Source organism: Poromitra crassiceps (assembly GCF_964638095.1).
Source record: "Poromitra crassiceps genome assembly, chromosome: 13".
Classification (NCBI taxonomy): Eukaryota; Metazoa; Chordata; class Actinopteri; order Beryciformes; family Melamphaidae; genus Poromitra; species Poromitra crassiceps.
The window spans coordinates 15184712-15201082 of NC_139644.1; the positions used below are offsets into that span (position 1 = coordinate 15184712).

Genomic DNA, 16371 nt, shown 5'->3' on the forward strand with positions numbered 1-16371 from the left:
TTGACTGCCAACGACGTGTTTACACGTCGAACTGTTTTTTCAGTGGTTTCCACTAGGTGAGGCCCTTGGGCAATATGTGAATGTGGATCCGACCTCTCCCGCTGCCCCGGAAGTACTCTAACAAAGATTTCTATATAAGGAAGGCGGGCTCCTTTGATCAGCGTGGGTTGAAGTAGGTAAGTTTTAGATACAGAGCGAGACAGAATTACATAGCGATTTATACATAGAGAATTTCAGCAATTTAGCAATTTAGAGTCAGATTTAGAGCGAGTTGGTTAGCGTAGTTGATTTAGTTTGTTAGTTGTTAGTACAGTAGTAGTGTTTAGTATAGTCTTTATAGTAGACTTTGTTTAGATAGATAGTTAGCGCGTAGTTAGTTCATTGTAGTTAGCTTAGCCTTAGCGTCAGTTCATTTTAGTATTAGTATTTAGCGTTTATTCTAGTTCAGTTTGATCGAGTTGGTAGCCGGTAGATTAGCCTTATTTCAGTTCAGTTTGATCTAGTCGTAGCAGTAGTTGTTTTATTTCAGTTTAGTTTAGTTAGTATTTTCAGTTTTAGTTTAGTTGGGAGTGGGTGGTGTTTGTGTTTGTGCCATGCCGGCCAAACGCAAGCGGTCTTCGGCGGCTGCACGCAAGCGATCGGCGGATCAGAGATCACTGCTGGATTTCTTTTCCGTCCGAAACGAGCTTGTGCCGGAGACCGATTCCGAGGTCTCGGATGAGGAACGGGGTGAGCCCATGCATGTCGCCGCTGCGGCTGCTGGGCTGACTGAGTCGTCCGAGTCGAGCGACCTCACGTCTTCTCCAGACGCGGAGGATTCTGAGGAAGAATGGGCCCCGTCGAGGAGCGAAGCTCCACAGAGCAGCAGTGGTAAGACGATGTTTGAGATGACTTGTGTAACTTGTGTAAATGTAATTACTATGACTGTACAAAAGCCAGCAGTCAGTCAATTCATTTTACTGAACAACAAGAGACACAACAATCAATAAGGCAGTATGTCTTATCACTATACTGCCTTATTGATTGTTGTCTCTTGTTGTTGTTTTTTTGCACTCAATGCCCTGTTATATTTGTACTATGTTGTAAACGGAGTTCACAGCACAAGAATTTCACACGTGATACTTGTACCATGGAGTGACAATAAAAATCTTGAATCTTGAATTTCAGACTCTGAAGATGAGCCTGGAGCCAGCTGTAGCGCTACAGCATCTGGTGCCACATCCTCTGGTGCCAGGAAAATGGGTAAGATCACTCTTCAGAATCAGGTTTATTTTCACATCACAGGTTCCAGCCAGAATTCCAGAAATTCTAGAACTCCAGAATTCAGTACCACACATATGAAAAACACTATTTTATGGTAATTATGTATTTCTATAATTTGCAGATGGAGCTGGAAGTGGGAAACGTCCCCAGCCTGCAGGTCCTCCTGAGTGGAGTGATGTTGACTGGGAGCCAACCCACATCCCATTCACAGCACAACCGGGTCCTCATACTGGTGGTGCTCCTGCTCAACCAGTGGACTTTTTCCAGCTCTTCCTGGACGATGAGCTGCTCCAGGCCATTGTAGCACAAACAAATCTGTATGCCCATCAGTGCATCAGTCAGGTGAGCGAGGCTCTGCCACATTCAAGGCTTGGGAGGTGGAAGGACACTGATGTGGCAGAAATCAAGAGCTTCTTGGGACTATACTTCCTCACTGGGATCGTGAAGAAGCCTGAACTGTCCATGTACTGGACCAAAAATTAAGTGTATGCTACCCCCCACTTCAACAAAACCATGTCTCGGAACTGCTTTCAACTGCTAACCAGATTCCTCCATTTCTCTGACAATTTTGATGTTGATGGTGCAGACAGGTTGTACAAGGTCCGGCCAGTATTGAACGACCTGTTAGGAAAGTTCAGAGCCATGTTCACACCAGGTCAAGACATCAGTATTGATGAGGGGATGCTCCTGTGGCGTGGGCGGTTGGCCTTCAAGGTGTACAACCCACAGAAACCCATAAAGTATGGGATAAAATCATACATCCTCTGTGACTCCCAGACAGGTTACTGCTACAGCATGAAGCCCTACTGTGGTGAGCGGTCCTCCCTAGGCGAGACGGTGGAGTTCCTCCTCGGGGACTTGGCAGGGCAGGGGTACCATTTATACATGGACAACTACTACAACTCTGTTGGAATGTGTGCACAGCTGCTGGAGTGTCAGACACATGTCTGTGGCACTCTGAGGAAGAACAGGGGCGAGCCACCTGCTACGAAGGTTACCAACCACACAGTGAAGATGGGGGAAACGGTCATGCGCCACAATGGTGGCACCATGGTTCTGGCCTGGCGCGACAAGCGAATCGTGAAAATGGTTTCCACTATGCACGACGACACGATGGAGACGGTGCAGGTCAGGCAGAAAGGCAGCAGAGAGAGGGTCCCACACGCAAAACCCAAGTGCGTTGTGGACTACAACAAGTACATGAATGGGGTCGACAGATTGGACCAGAACATCGCATACTATCCCTTTGCCAGGAAGACATCGAGGTGGCCTTTCAAATTTGTCATGTACATGTTTCAGATGTCTTTTTATAACGCCTTTGTTCTGTACAAAGCTAAACACCCACAGAGAAAGTGTAAAACTTTGATGGCTTTCATCCTGAGTGTTATCTATGCATGGACCAAACCTGTGGTGGAGAGGAGGGTGGTGGGGGAGGAGGTGGGGGGTGGCGGGGAGGAGGTGGGGGAGGAGGTGGGGGAGGAGGTGGGGGGGGAGGGCAGCAGTGACCAACCTGCAACCATGCCCCGGGCACCATACCTGGACCCTCCAAGCAGGCTGGATGTCGATCTAGCGGGCCATGTCATGGCCCAGTATCCAGCCTCACGCAAACAAGCTCACCCAGCAAGGAGGTGTAGGGTTTGTACAAGGAATAAGCTTAGACGCGAGACACGCTACTTTTGTGTTATATGTGAGGTCCCATTACACAGGGCTCACTGCTATGAGGTGTACCACTCAGACAAGTTCTAAGCTCAGTGGCACTGAGTAGGCATGGGTCGTAAAAAAAAAAAAAAACCTGCCAGGGAGGTTTTGTTTTTGATGCTCTGTTTGATTGTTTGCTAGCTAGCAGGAATACATAAAAGCACCTGCCGATTTTCATGTAACTTTGTGGATGGGTGTAACATGGGCCAAGGAAGTACCCATTACATTTTGGAGCAGTTCTGGATTCGGTGTACGAGCCCAAACCGGTTTGATCACAAACTGAAAAAACCTATATATTAAAAAAAAAAAGCTATAAAAAAAAAAAAAGCTGAGTGACCTGTGGTCTGCTCTTGTTTTGTATTTATTTTGACATTTATTTATTTTATTATTGTATTATTCCTCTATTATTGAAAACAACTATTGTTCAGATGTCTGATGTCTCACTGATGCCAAAAATAAATGGTTAAAGTGACTTTTCTGCCTGTTTGATTGAATTTCACAAAACTGTGATTATCTCAGCTTTCTGTCTCAGACGCTGAAACCATGCTGTACTCAACGGCTAATATCTACATAACTACTAACTCTACAAACTAACTCTTTTAGACAGAGAAAGTACACATTCTATTAGTACTTTTGAGATATTGTATGTTCACAAACTCCAAGCAGAAAAGAATCCTCGGCTCTTGTAAAATGAGCCAGAATCCTCAAAAAACGGCTTGGCAGAAGCTACCTACAGCAAAAAAAAACGGCTGGCAGTCAATGTGTTAAAAGCCCCCGTCACCCCAATTCCAAGGGCAATTCTAGATTTTTTAGAGGCATTTTGCCCTGAGCCCCCGCTAATTTACTACCCTAGTGTACATGTGCTCTTCTCCTCGCACACCACGGAATCTTCTCCTATCTCCACTCTGTCGACTTTCCAGGAGGAACAAAAAACCCGACCTGTACAACAGGTCACAAAGAAAATAAATACTCCACAAATACTGTATAAACCAAATCACTTTTATCATTACTGAATCCCAGTTATTAAAATGGCGATGGAGCAGCAGCTTCAATTGTCCCAGCCTTGTTTCCCAAATGAAATGAAACTTAAACTCCCCCACTAATACAGTGTACATTCACACTTTGTTCCCTTAATAAACCAAAATATTGACTCCCAAACAGTTTGTGTTCACAAAATTATCACACAAACGTATCTGTCTTGCTGGCAAGTATCACATTCATAAGGCTAGAGTCTTTCAAATTAAACCAAATATCCATCTATTCTGTGCGGAACTACAATTTCTATATTACTCTGTTTCCAAGGTAAAAACAAACAAAAAAGCCTTTAGAACCTCTCAAATTGTAGGAAAATTACTCAAGAAAAACTAGAACGATAACCGCGGATATATGCCTCTGCCAACAAGTGAGCAATCGACATCCATGTCTGTCCAGACTTTGATGTTTGAGCAAAATGTGAAAAATTTCCGTCAAGGCGTTACTGAGGTATGGCGTTAACGAGCTTGAAAATGGCATTCGTGAGGTCACAGTGACCTTGACCTTTGACCACCAAAATGTAATCAGTTCATCCTTGAGTCCAAGTGGACGTTTGAGCCAAATGTGGCGAAATTCCGTAAAGGTGTTCCTGAGATAACACGTTAACTCATTGAGTGCCAATGACGACTAAAGTCGTCAATTCAAAAAGTAACGTTCAGTGCCAATGACGACTAAAGTCGTCAATTGCGTTTTTTGACCGTGGGACATGGATCAAAGCCTTGTGCATCTCCTGTAAAAATATTGTAGCTATTGAAGGTGTATAACCTATTTTACGGACCCATTAGGTGGCGACAGTGCTCTCCAGATTAGAGAAAGTTGAGGGAAAAAAAGCAGAAAAGCCCCGTGATGAAAGAGAAACCGATGCATGAGCCAGAGCAGCACAGAATGCTCTGGCTGCCTGGAGCCAACGTTAGCTGCGAACAGCAGTCAATCCGCTCCCACAAATGTCTCTGTCTCTGCTGCATAGCTTCTCCACACGATTAGCCGCCAGAAAATAAAACCAAAGCCAAACCATTCTCATGAGAATGGTTTGGCTTTTCAGTGTCGCGCTGGGAGCCGGCGCACAAGGCTGAGCGCTCCAAAAATAGACTGGGTGCAGCGCACTTTGAAACGCACAGCAGAAAGCCTATAATCGGACGCAGCTTCATCCCAGCTCACAACCGAAACCCCAGAAACGCAGACGAACGCGAGCCCCATCCAGACTCCCCCGACGAGCGGCCGCCATCTGAACGTGGATCCGTGAGGCAGCAGAGCCTGCCATAGCAGGCAGCAGAGACTTGCCTGACACACGCAGCAGCCAGCACAGCGAGCAGAGCCACCAGAGACACTCCCACGGAGGAGGAGTTTGGAGTTGAGGGGTGTGTGGGTGCTGTTTATTGAAGGAAATTACTGTTCAGATGTTTCAGGTCAGAAAATATTAGTTTCAGAGTCAGTGATTTGCTTGAAATGCTTCATTTCACAAAAGGCTCAATATCTCAGCTTCTAGATGGAAACGCCTGTTTTTGCTGTTTTTGACCTATCTTCTCCGGCTGATAACTAAAGAACGGAAAATGATATCAATAAACTTTTTTTTGCTGCTGATACAATAGAGTCTCATCGTTCTTTGTGCGTGTTCGTGGTGTTTACACACAATATTCTGTGGGCCTCGAGAAATCACTGAAAACGCTCTGAAACTCTGGCACTGGGAGCGTCCGTTCTCCAAAAGTGGCTGGCACTCAATGAGTTAATAATCTAGAAAATGGGGGGGGGGGGGTAAAAAAATAAAAATAAAAAAGCTAGAAAATGGCGTTTGTGAGGTCACAGTGACCTTGAACTTTGACCTTTGACCACCAAAATCTAATCAGTTCATCCTTGAGCCCAAGTGGACATTTGAGGCAAATTAGAAGAAATTCTGTGAAGGCGTTAACAAGCTTGAAAATGGTGTAAGAGAGGTCACCTTTGACCTTTGACCACCAAAATCTAATCGGTTTCATGTTTCATGTTTTGTATAACTCAAGTTGCTAAAATGATAATCTCAGGCTGTATCAAGTTCAATGCTTTTTATGTAACTAGGCATCTCACGCGCTACGCGAGCTCGATTCCTAGGCTTGCCCGCTGCTCGGCTGTTGCGTGGCCTCGCCTGCCCTATTGGCGCATGCACAATGTCTCCCTCTCTCTCTCCCTCAGTCTCTCTCTCCCTCAGTCTCTCCCCCCTCTCTCTCGCCCTCTCCCTCAGTCTCTCTCCCTCTCCCTCAGTCTCTCTCCACCCTCTCTCTCTCCCTCAGTCGCTCGTCTCCCTCTTTCTCTCCCTCAGTCTCTCCTCCCTCTCCCTCGCCCCTTCTCCCTCAGTCTCTCTCCCTCAGTCCCTCTCCCCCTCTCTATCCCGCAGTCGTGTGTGTGTGTGTGTGTGTGTGTGTGTCACTGATGACATCATCAGTGTTACGCCCCTGGCATAAGGGAAACCAGGACATGACATGCAGGTGCCCCCACTCTTCCCATTCCCAAGGATGGACAGCTGGACCATGATCAGCAGTCCTCAATGTAGCAGTTTATTATTTATTTTTGCTTCAGAGTAGAGCAATACCCAAAAACAATAAACAAAACCATACTAAATAACCCTCACTTCCCTAACCAAAACAAAAGGGGGAAAACAAAAAACATTAATCTTACCTCCCCTCCTACAACAAAAACAAGAAATAAGGTAATAAAGAAAAGGGGTTTCTCCCTCCTACGGGCCTGCTACATGAGTTTAAAAAGAGTAACTTACAAATGACAAAGTCAAAGGGCTACAAGTTCAACCATGCCTAGATTTACAAACAATACGTAGTTTAAGGTTCTCTAACATGAGCCTACACAACTATAAGTAAAAGGCACAGCCGGTGTCGCAGATCAGCCACATCCTTGGGGAATGAGGAGAGCAAGGGGCAGACAGAAGGGCTCAGGTGGACTATAGCAGCTGCAGCAGCCAATCTGCAGCCAGCCAGCTCATCACCCACTCAACACTGCCATATACACACAGGGATGGAATGATGCAGTTAACACATAACCACATGACCAAGGTCATAACTGACACCATCACTGATGACATCATTGATGACATCATCAGTGATGTCATTAGTGACATCATCACTGAATTATAGCCTTGTGTGTGTGTGTGTGTGTGTGTGTGTGTGTGTGTGTGTGTGTGTGTGTGTGAATTTATGACATAACTGATGATGTCATCAGGGGGACAGACAAACAGACAGAACCAAAGCTCCCTTGCAACTGAGGTCAATTTCAAAAACATTACTGATGACATCAAAATTGTTTGAGTGACATCACTGATGACATCACAATTTGTAATTTGTATAGCACTTTTCAATGACCCAAAGACACTGACAATAGTCCACAGGAAACAAATAAAAACATGCAACAAGCAACAGATACAAATAACATCTAATCAGGGATACATGGAAAACATCCCCTGGGTGGCACCACCGGACCTCCAAATTCGCCCCGGACGACGAGCAAAAGACGAAGAGAACTCTAGTTCTCCCAGGTTGGTTGGAGGCTCCCTCTGGTTGTGGGCGTGAGGTGGAGGAGGCAGCAGTATTGTGTGGCAGTGATCTGCTCATCTTGTGGCCGTCTGGTTGCCGATGACTCGCAGAATCTCCTCATGGATGCCTTGGTCTTTGTATTGATGCTTGTGTCTTCCACCTGCCCATCTTCATAGACAAAGAAAAACCTTGTGCAGACATGATCCGGGTTGGGAACAACCCAGATATCTCCATGTTTGTGCAGGTCAGAGGAAGTGATCACTTCACATAAGGCTATGCACTTCAGATTCTGACTCTGCAAGAACTGAGGATGTTGGCCTTTCTTCTCTGAAGTTGAAGTCACTTTCTGTTGCCTTAACTGTATTTGCATCCCTGAGTAGCCAAAGGACATGCTCGACATTGGGCTGAGATAGATCCCCTTCCCGTATACGGCACCATTGACCTGAAGAGCTGTGTTGGAGGCCACAACCAGTCCCTTTCTCAAAATGGAGTGCCAGTTCTCTATGTGGGAACCATGGAAAGCAAACGTGCTCCCAAAGAGGTTTTTGGCAGCACAGAAGTTGGACTCCTTGGCCGGCGGACTGCTCAGCAGGAGGAACTGGTGCGGCGTCTTCATGAACTTCAGTTGTCTCGAGACGGGGAGTTTGACAATGTGTGACCTGTTACTGGATATCACCCATTGCAGTAAGGGATGAGCTAATGGGTCATGACTGTCCATCTGCTTCTTTATCTCCAAGTAGGGCGCCTGGGTCATCTCTCGGATAGATGTAAGGCTGTCGAGGGCTCTCATCACTCGGTCGTAGTCCTTTGTCTTTGGGTTCAAGGCCAAGTTCTTGGGGTTATTAGGGTCCACCACAGAGGGATATGGGTCGAAAATGAGTGTTTTCCGGGGAGACTTCAGTGCAGAGCGACACATGGACACTAACAAATCCACTACCTGAGCTCCTGTGGCGATCTCGTCAGCAGCTTCGCTCATCACTCCCAGCGTCTGGAAGGCAAACACACACAGCTCCCGCTCACACACTGTGGGCTTGAGCATCGACCCGTTCAGGAAAACATGACGCTCGTCACACAGAACACAAAACTCGTTGACAAGAGGAATCCTTTTCTCTGCATACTCCATGATCTGGACAAGACTGCCTTTATCTTTGTCTTTACTCTGGTCCTTCCATTGCTGGCTGACAAACGTTTCCATGATCTTCTTCAGCTGATGGCCCAGCCCAAACCTGTCTTTTGTTGACACCTGGAAGACATCAATCTTTGGGACTGCTCCATGGTCCAGGTACTGGGTTGGCGAGCATTGAAGCCGCACGGTAACAGGCTCTCGCCTAATCACACCCCAGGCCAACGCAATTTCTTCATCTAGGAAGCTGACATCAATGTGTAGGTCAATGTCCACATCATCGATGGAACCATATTCCCTGAGAGAGACTGCATGAGGTCCGTACAAATCCCTCACGGCCTGAAGATCTGCCTCCAACTGGGGATGCTTGTGGAGCTCATCATCAAAGTCCATCTGACCATAGTAGACATCCTGCGAGTCATTGTCTCCCTCAGAAACTTCAGAGTCATTGTCTCCCTCAGAATCTTCCTCTATGGCATAATGGCGCTGATTTTTGGATCCGCTGGACAGGCAGCTGGTGGCACCGTTTAGCTTGATCTCTGTTGCAATTTGATGAAAAATGAGAGGAATGGGATCTGTTGTGATTAAAACTTCGTCATCACCTTCAGAGTTCGACACACAGGTGTTGTCTGGATAGTCATCGGAGACATGCACAGAGTAAGAAACCTTTTTCAATCCTTTAGAGTAGGTGAAAGTGAAAGTGGCATCTGAGTATCTGAAATCAGAGAACAGGCAGTCTGTCTCTGCCTTGCACCTTTCAATAACAATGTCGATGTCTTGTTGTATCCTCTCCTGCCTTGAACACATCCCCGTCAAATACAGCCCGCTCAAACAGCTGCTATGGCTGCTAGTTTCTCCCGCTGCCAGCCTCCTATCAGTCTGAAACTGCACATGGGCATTTGGGACTGACAACGTTGTTTTTTCCATTTTCCCAAATTTAAGTGAAGTCTGTGCTGAGTGGTGCACGCGCATCCCCGGGTATGGACTAGTTATAATATTTTAAGAGAACTAGTTCAGTGCCAATTTACCCACTCTTCAGTGCGGTTACACAAACTCTACCCCTCCTACTTATTGCCTCTGCAGGGATGTATTTATGACATCACTGATGATGTCACAATGGCTTAAGTGACATCACTGATGACATCACAATTGCTCGCTGATGACATCATCGAGTGCTGATGATGTCACAATGGCTCTGTGAGTGTGAAGGCCTATTAATAATCATCTATAAATTTGACAATGTGGACTGAATCTGTGTGCAATCGGGCTGAAACTTTCAGGGGGTGTAAAGAGCACCCGTGCGGGTGACCTGACGGAGCCGAATTTTTTAATTAGGTGATTGCCCTAATTACCGATGTCATCAGTGATGTCATAAATTACTGATGATGTCATCAGTGATGTCACTTGAGCAATTGCGGCAACTGATGTCATCAGTGATGTCATACATAGGCATTGTGAGACACACACGAGAGAGAGAGAGGTAGAGAGCTGCGCAGGCCTGAAATTTCGGCCCCAGGCTCCTTGAAATGTGCAGCATGCTGCCGTGCTGCGGAGAGGCTCTAAACTTGTTGGTCCAAAACGTTGCTATTTTACAATTGTCAGTGAGACTGTGTTGCCTAAACTCTAAAGACAACCACCGCACCTCTCTCTCTGTTTCTCTCCCCCTCTATCTCACACACACAATCCCGCTACCGTAGCCTATCAAAATCCAGACGTTGTCTTGAGAAAGAGAACGTTAGATCGTGTAATTGCCAACAGCAACAATGCCCACAAACTGAAACATTCTGTCACTCAAGCATATAGAAATTAAAACAGCAGACTTACCATTCATAGCTGCATTGAATAACATCACATTAGTGTCCTCACAATGTATCGTGGAGGATGGGTTCATTTTCAACTGGTTGAAATGTTTCCAGTATGGAGCTTTCCCTACTGCAGTGGAGACTGTTTAACTCTCCCCTCGCAAACTTTGTTCTTGTCCATCCATCTTGTTTCTCTCTCTCTCACGACACGGACACACGCGGCTTGTTTTGTTGTTGTTTTACGCTGACAGCACGCTGACTGAAACATCATCATGACACATCATGACATGTGGATTATGGAGTGGCAGACTAAAATGTCACGGTGAGGGTGTGTGTGTGTGGGGATGGTGTGTGTGTGTGTGTGTGTGTGTGTGCGTGTGTGTCTGTGCGTGTCTGTGTGCTCCTCCTCTTTGTCTCACTCTGCTGTGTAAAATTAAGCGATTAATACAACTTTATTTTATTATTGGAACGGGTATTGGCCAGGCCGAGGGGCCCGCAGCTCTCTAGAGAGGGGGAGAGTGACTGAGGGAGAGAGAGGGGCGGGGGGGAGAGTGACTGAGGGAGAGAGAGAGAGGGGGGGGAGAGTGACTGAGGGAGAGAGAGAGAGGGGGGGGAGAGTGACTGAGGGAGAGAGAGAGGGGGGGGAGAGTGACTGAGGGAGAGAGAGAGAGAGGGGGAGAGTGACTGAGAGAGAGAGGGGGGAGAGTGACTGAGGGAGAGAGAGAGGGGGGGGGGAGAGTGACTGAGGGAGAGAGAGAGGGGGGGAGTGACTGAGGGAGAGAGAGAGAGAGGGGGAGAGTGACTGAGGGAGAGAGAGAGGGGGGGAGAGTGACTGAGGGAGAGAGAGAGGGGGGGGAGAGTGACTGAGGGAGAGAGAGAGGGGGGGGGGAGAGTGACTGAGGGAGAGAGAGAGGGGGGGGGGAGTGACTGAGGGAGAGAGAGAGGGGGGGGCGTGACTGAGGGAGAGAGAGAGGGGGAGAGTGACTGAGGGAGAGAGAGAGAGAGGGGGAGAGTGACTGAGGGAGAGGGGAAGAGAGACTGAGGGAGACATTGCGCACATGCCAATGGGGCAGGCGAGGCCACGCAGCAGCCGAGCTGGCAGCTCGGCTGCTGCTGGGCGGGCGACTATGAATCGAGTGCGTAGCGTAGCGCGCAAGATGCCTAGTTCATGTAAAATATCACTGTAGCATTTATTTATTTATTTTGCACTAGATTCATTCCAAAAGTATTTTGGCAAATTCTGATCGGAGCAACGGTGTGTGTGCCTTGCAAATCTGAACAAACCGACAGACACCTCTCCAATTACAGTATTGCAATGAGATGAGATTAGATGAGATGAAAAGTTATTTGTTGAATTTATCATTTTAGTTCATTTCAAATTTTCTATATAACTACTACTTAATTCCAGGGTTCCATCTTTGAAACAACAGAAGAAGCTACTTACCAACTACCATCAAACTCTTTCTCTAATTGCATGGCAGGAGGAACTCGGTGTTGATCTATCTGAACTTATATGGGACAGGAGTTTGTCTATAGTCGAACTCTGCTCAATTAACAGCAGACACCAGCTGATTCAATTTAAAGTTGCTCACCGTCTTCATTACTCCAAGCACAGGTTGCACAAGATTTATCCTTCTGTCTCACCACTATGTGATAGGTGTTGGGTCTCAGAGGGCACACTGTTTTTTGGTTCTGCCCCTCACTATCCGGATTCTGACCCCAAAATATTTGACTGGTACTCCAAGTCCTACAACTCGCCATCTTCGGCTGCTCGGAGTCCTCTCTGAACTTCCCTACAGCTGTGCAACAATCTCTGACACTGTTCAATCTCGGAAACTGTTGCCAAAATACTTATTCTGAAGGAATGGAAGTCCTCCTCTTCACCTTCTTTTCAGGTGTGGCTGATGGACATGATTTCTGTAACACACATGGAGAGACTCAGATCCCTGAGAACCAACTTGTTCAAAAGGTTCTCAACTGTCGGGGACCCGTTTTGGCCTGCTTTGACGAGGTTAAGAATGATAAGTGACTGAGGTTAGGGGTGGTGTCTCGTGGACCCCTTCCGTGGGATCTCATGCGCATTGTCTCTTGCAAGCACATAAGCACCTTGTGCGGCTGATAGCACCAAGTTGTAATGATGAATGTCGATTATGTATTTTTTCTTTCTTTCTTTCCCTGTGTCTGAGCCTGTTTGTCTTGTTTGTATGCTCTATAAAAATTGAAAAAATAAATAAATAATAATAATTATATATATATATATATATTTCTCTAATTTCCCTATTAAGCCTTTGACAGACTGTGCGATTTTGGGCTGTCCCAGATGAAAGATGACTAACGGGAAAGAAACGTGGAGATATCTTTGGCTGTGGCTACAAAAACGCTCGTCTTGCGTCGCACAGTGAGATAGGTTGAAAGACGGCCGTTGTCACAGTCTTGCGACCAAAGATAGCCTAGGATGAATTCTGACACTGTCAGAAATTTAGGCTGACAGCTACGACGATGTCTGATAACAACCAATAGAAATGCTTCATGACCATATCAGTATACCGTAGACGCTAATGCTAGTAGAGGAGGCTAATAAATAGTTGATGTCACCTCAAGCTCTCTCGCAAAATTGGCATCTCGTGTTGGCCTCTGTTCCCTAGCCACGAGCGGGTCCACATTCTCCTCCTCCTCCTTGGATGTTTTTCCATATACACACAAATTCCACTTTGCAACGGCTCTATAGACAACTGTGGCGCACATTGATTGATGCGGAGCTGCAACGCGCGCGCTGCTGACGTTTGATTATTGACTGCTGATTGACAGGTATTGATGGAGAGACAGACGTGCGTCGTAGCCAGTAGGTGTCGTCATCTACAGTCTACACACATCAAACCTGATGTCCTACCCAAGTGTATTAGATCCAACGTCACACAGTGTGGCTTGCAATAAACGTATAAGATTGCTCAAATCTTACAGTCTGTAGGCGGCTTTAGTAAATACTGTAATTCCATGGTTCTTTACAGGAAACTTCATAAGAAATGAGCAGTTCCTTTCTAGGAAATCATAAGGAAACTGTGGACCTGGAAAACACCTGGAATGTGTCACCATTGCTCTTAGTGTTGTAGGATATGAATCGTGCACCGACAGATTCAAACTGGTTATCGATTTCACAATAAACTGTATGATATATCAAATAATGCACCAAAGATGCAGGACATGTGAGTGAAAATATCCATCAAATTGGTTTCATTTGAAAAAGCTCAGAGAGAGAGAGAAAGAGACTCCATAACCTCCATAGGAAACTGGTGCTGAGTCAGGGAGGAGAGGAATTTCAGCAGAATGGAGAGGTTAAGGTTAATGTGTCTGTGTGTACGGGCGAGAGAGAGAGAGAGAGAGGTGTGTGTGTGTGTGCTGAGTGTGTGTGAGAGTGTGAGTAACGCTGAAAGGAAGCCAGGGAGGCGAGGAGAGAACAGGGGGAGGAGCCAGGGAGGCGAGCAGAGAACAGGGGGAGGAGACTCTCTGGGGATTGCGTGCGGACATCAAATGTTTACCTGTAACAAAAAGAAAGGGGAAGGTGTAGAAGGGGGAAAAAAGCGGAGGAAAAAACGGCCGTGGTTTACAGGGGTGGGCGGGGACCCAAAGCCTAAAGCATGAGCTTCGCACGCAACTTAACAATACTACCTTTATGAAGACTGTATTGCGTTAGTCAGTGAGCACACACACTCGCACGCACACACGCACACGCACACACACACACTCACACACACACACACACACACAGATACCGACAGTCTCTCTTTCTCTCACACACACACACACACACACGTCAAGGAATTTCACAGGAATGGATAACTGAATGATGGCACACTATCCATGTAAAACCACACTTTAAAAAAACAGAAGGTGAGAACCGCCTTTTGTGACTTCCTGATAATGGGATCAAAGATGCTTTGATACTATCGTGGCCCGTACGTTTTACACCCAAACGGGACCAAGTAAAGCAGTGCCATGTGTGCAACAGCTGGAGTTAGTGTTTGGGAGAGAGAGGGGGTACCGTCCGAGCCCAACACAGAACACAGACTTGTGAAAGCAGATGTTCAGCGTACAGCCTCTCTGTAGTTACCCTGTTCATTCTTCATCGTAATGGGCCAGCAAATCAAGACAGCATGAGACTCAGGCTTTGGTAGTGGAGGCCACAGAGAGAGCCCCTGTGATGTAGCGAAAGGCAGACCCTCTGTCTGTCTGTCTCTCTCTCGCTCTCGCTCTCTCTCTCTCTCGTTCTGCCTATCTTAGCTCTCCATCTCTCGCCTGCCTTATCTGTCTAAAGAACAAAAGACACTTGGTAAGGCCTGGGCTGGTGCAGGGCTGATTATAGATTACTAAACAATAGTCACATTATGGGTTTGACGTCCAGCGACTTGGGTCAGTTTATTATGCTGGACCTTTACAGTAAGCTCTTATGTTAGCTCTGTGGGGGTGCCTGTACTGTTAGCTCTGCAGTAACATGATTCACCATGATCAACTTGATCTGGATTTCTCAAGTCCAGATAATGCAAAGCTATATATAGAGCAGTGATTCCCAAACGTTTTAACGTCCACAAATTAGACCACGGACCCCATTTGATTAGATTTTGTCCCAGGCTCCCCCTATCTGATCAGATTTTTGCTTTTAGATGTTTTTTTTTACAGAAAGTGTATGAAACCCATGACCAAAATAATCATGGATGGAATTATAGTGGAAATAAATCATTCCCCTTTTTACTGGGGACTTCCTCAAGGACCTCTGGGAGACCAGTGATATTAAGCACTGTAATCCTTTCCATTTGTCTGTGGCTGGCTTGATTGATTGATTGATTGATTAATTGATTGATTTTATTATGGATATAAAAGACGACAAGATCCAAGGGATAAACATGTAAAATTGTGCACACTCATTTCCAACATGGTCCCCACCATCCATTAATGAGTGCTACTGCTAGAAATGATATACTTTCTTTTCTTTTTTTTTACCATGGAGGCTTTGCTTGGGTATTACCTAATGACATGCACGTCAGCTTTTCTGCCAGGACAATTACTCATGTAACCAAACACAACCTTGTCCCTTCAGCCGGTACTCCGTTTCTTCTCTTTTTATTGGACGTCAAAGCTGTCAGTCACGGGCACTGATTGGCAGCTTGCGTGTAAAAGGCAGAGTTATTGGGATTTAGCCCGGGGCGCCTGCGGTCAGCGCAATATGTGTACTATAAATAATTTGACTGTGTACAGTATATGGCGTGTGAGTGTGTGTGTACAGGAGGGGCAGAGAGAGAGAGCGAGCGAGAGAGAGAGAGAGAGAGTGAGTAAGAGACACAGCCACACAGGGCTTCCTCTCCTGTTAGCGTCTGCAGGAGCGCAGGTACAATAGGGAGCATTGTTAGCTGGCAGGCCCCTGCGTGCCGGCTCCCCCTCCGTACCTGAACACAGAGACAGGTGTATTTCTCCTAGTCACGCTATAGCCCTGCCACACTCCCAGCTGCCTACACACACAGATCACACTCTCTCTCTCTCTCTCTCTCGCTCGCTCACACGCACGCACACGCACACACACACACACACACACACACACAGGAAAGTATCCATAGACAAATAAGAGCATGTACCTATAGAGCAGATGTCTTAACTTTAACCCTTGAACCCTCACCTGAAACCTAACCCTAATTAACATAACTATCTACTAAGTTTACACCCCCCCCCAAATCACTTCCAAAACTTACAGGACCCACTCACCACCCCACTAGGGCTGCAACTAACCATTATTTTCATTGTCGATTCATCTGTCGACTAATCGATTAGTCGTTTGGTCTATGAAATGGTGAAAAATCTTTTGTCCTGACCAACAATCCACCACCCCAAAGATAATCAGTTTACTGTCATAGAAGAAGACTACAGAAAGCAGAAAGTATTCACATTTAAG

General features: G+C 46.3%; 1 pseudogene across 1 annotated transcript; it reads right to left on the bottom strand.

Annotated features, from left to right (window-relative positions):
• Positions 1-7582: 7582 nt before the first annotated feature.
• LOC310788373 (protein mono-ADP-ribosyltransferase PARP8 pseudogene) lies at positions 7583-9438 on the bottom strand (annotated as a pseudogene). Its single transcript has 2 exons — positions 8446-9438; positions 7583-8319 (listed from the first exon to the last, which is right to left on the bottom strand). The product of its transcript is annotated as a protein mono-ADP-ribosyltransferase PARP8 pseudogene (transcript).
• Between the last annotated feature and the right edge of the window lie 6933 nt (positions 9439-16371).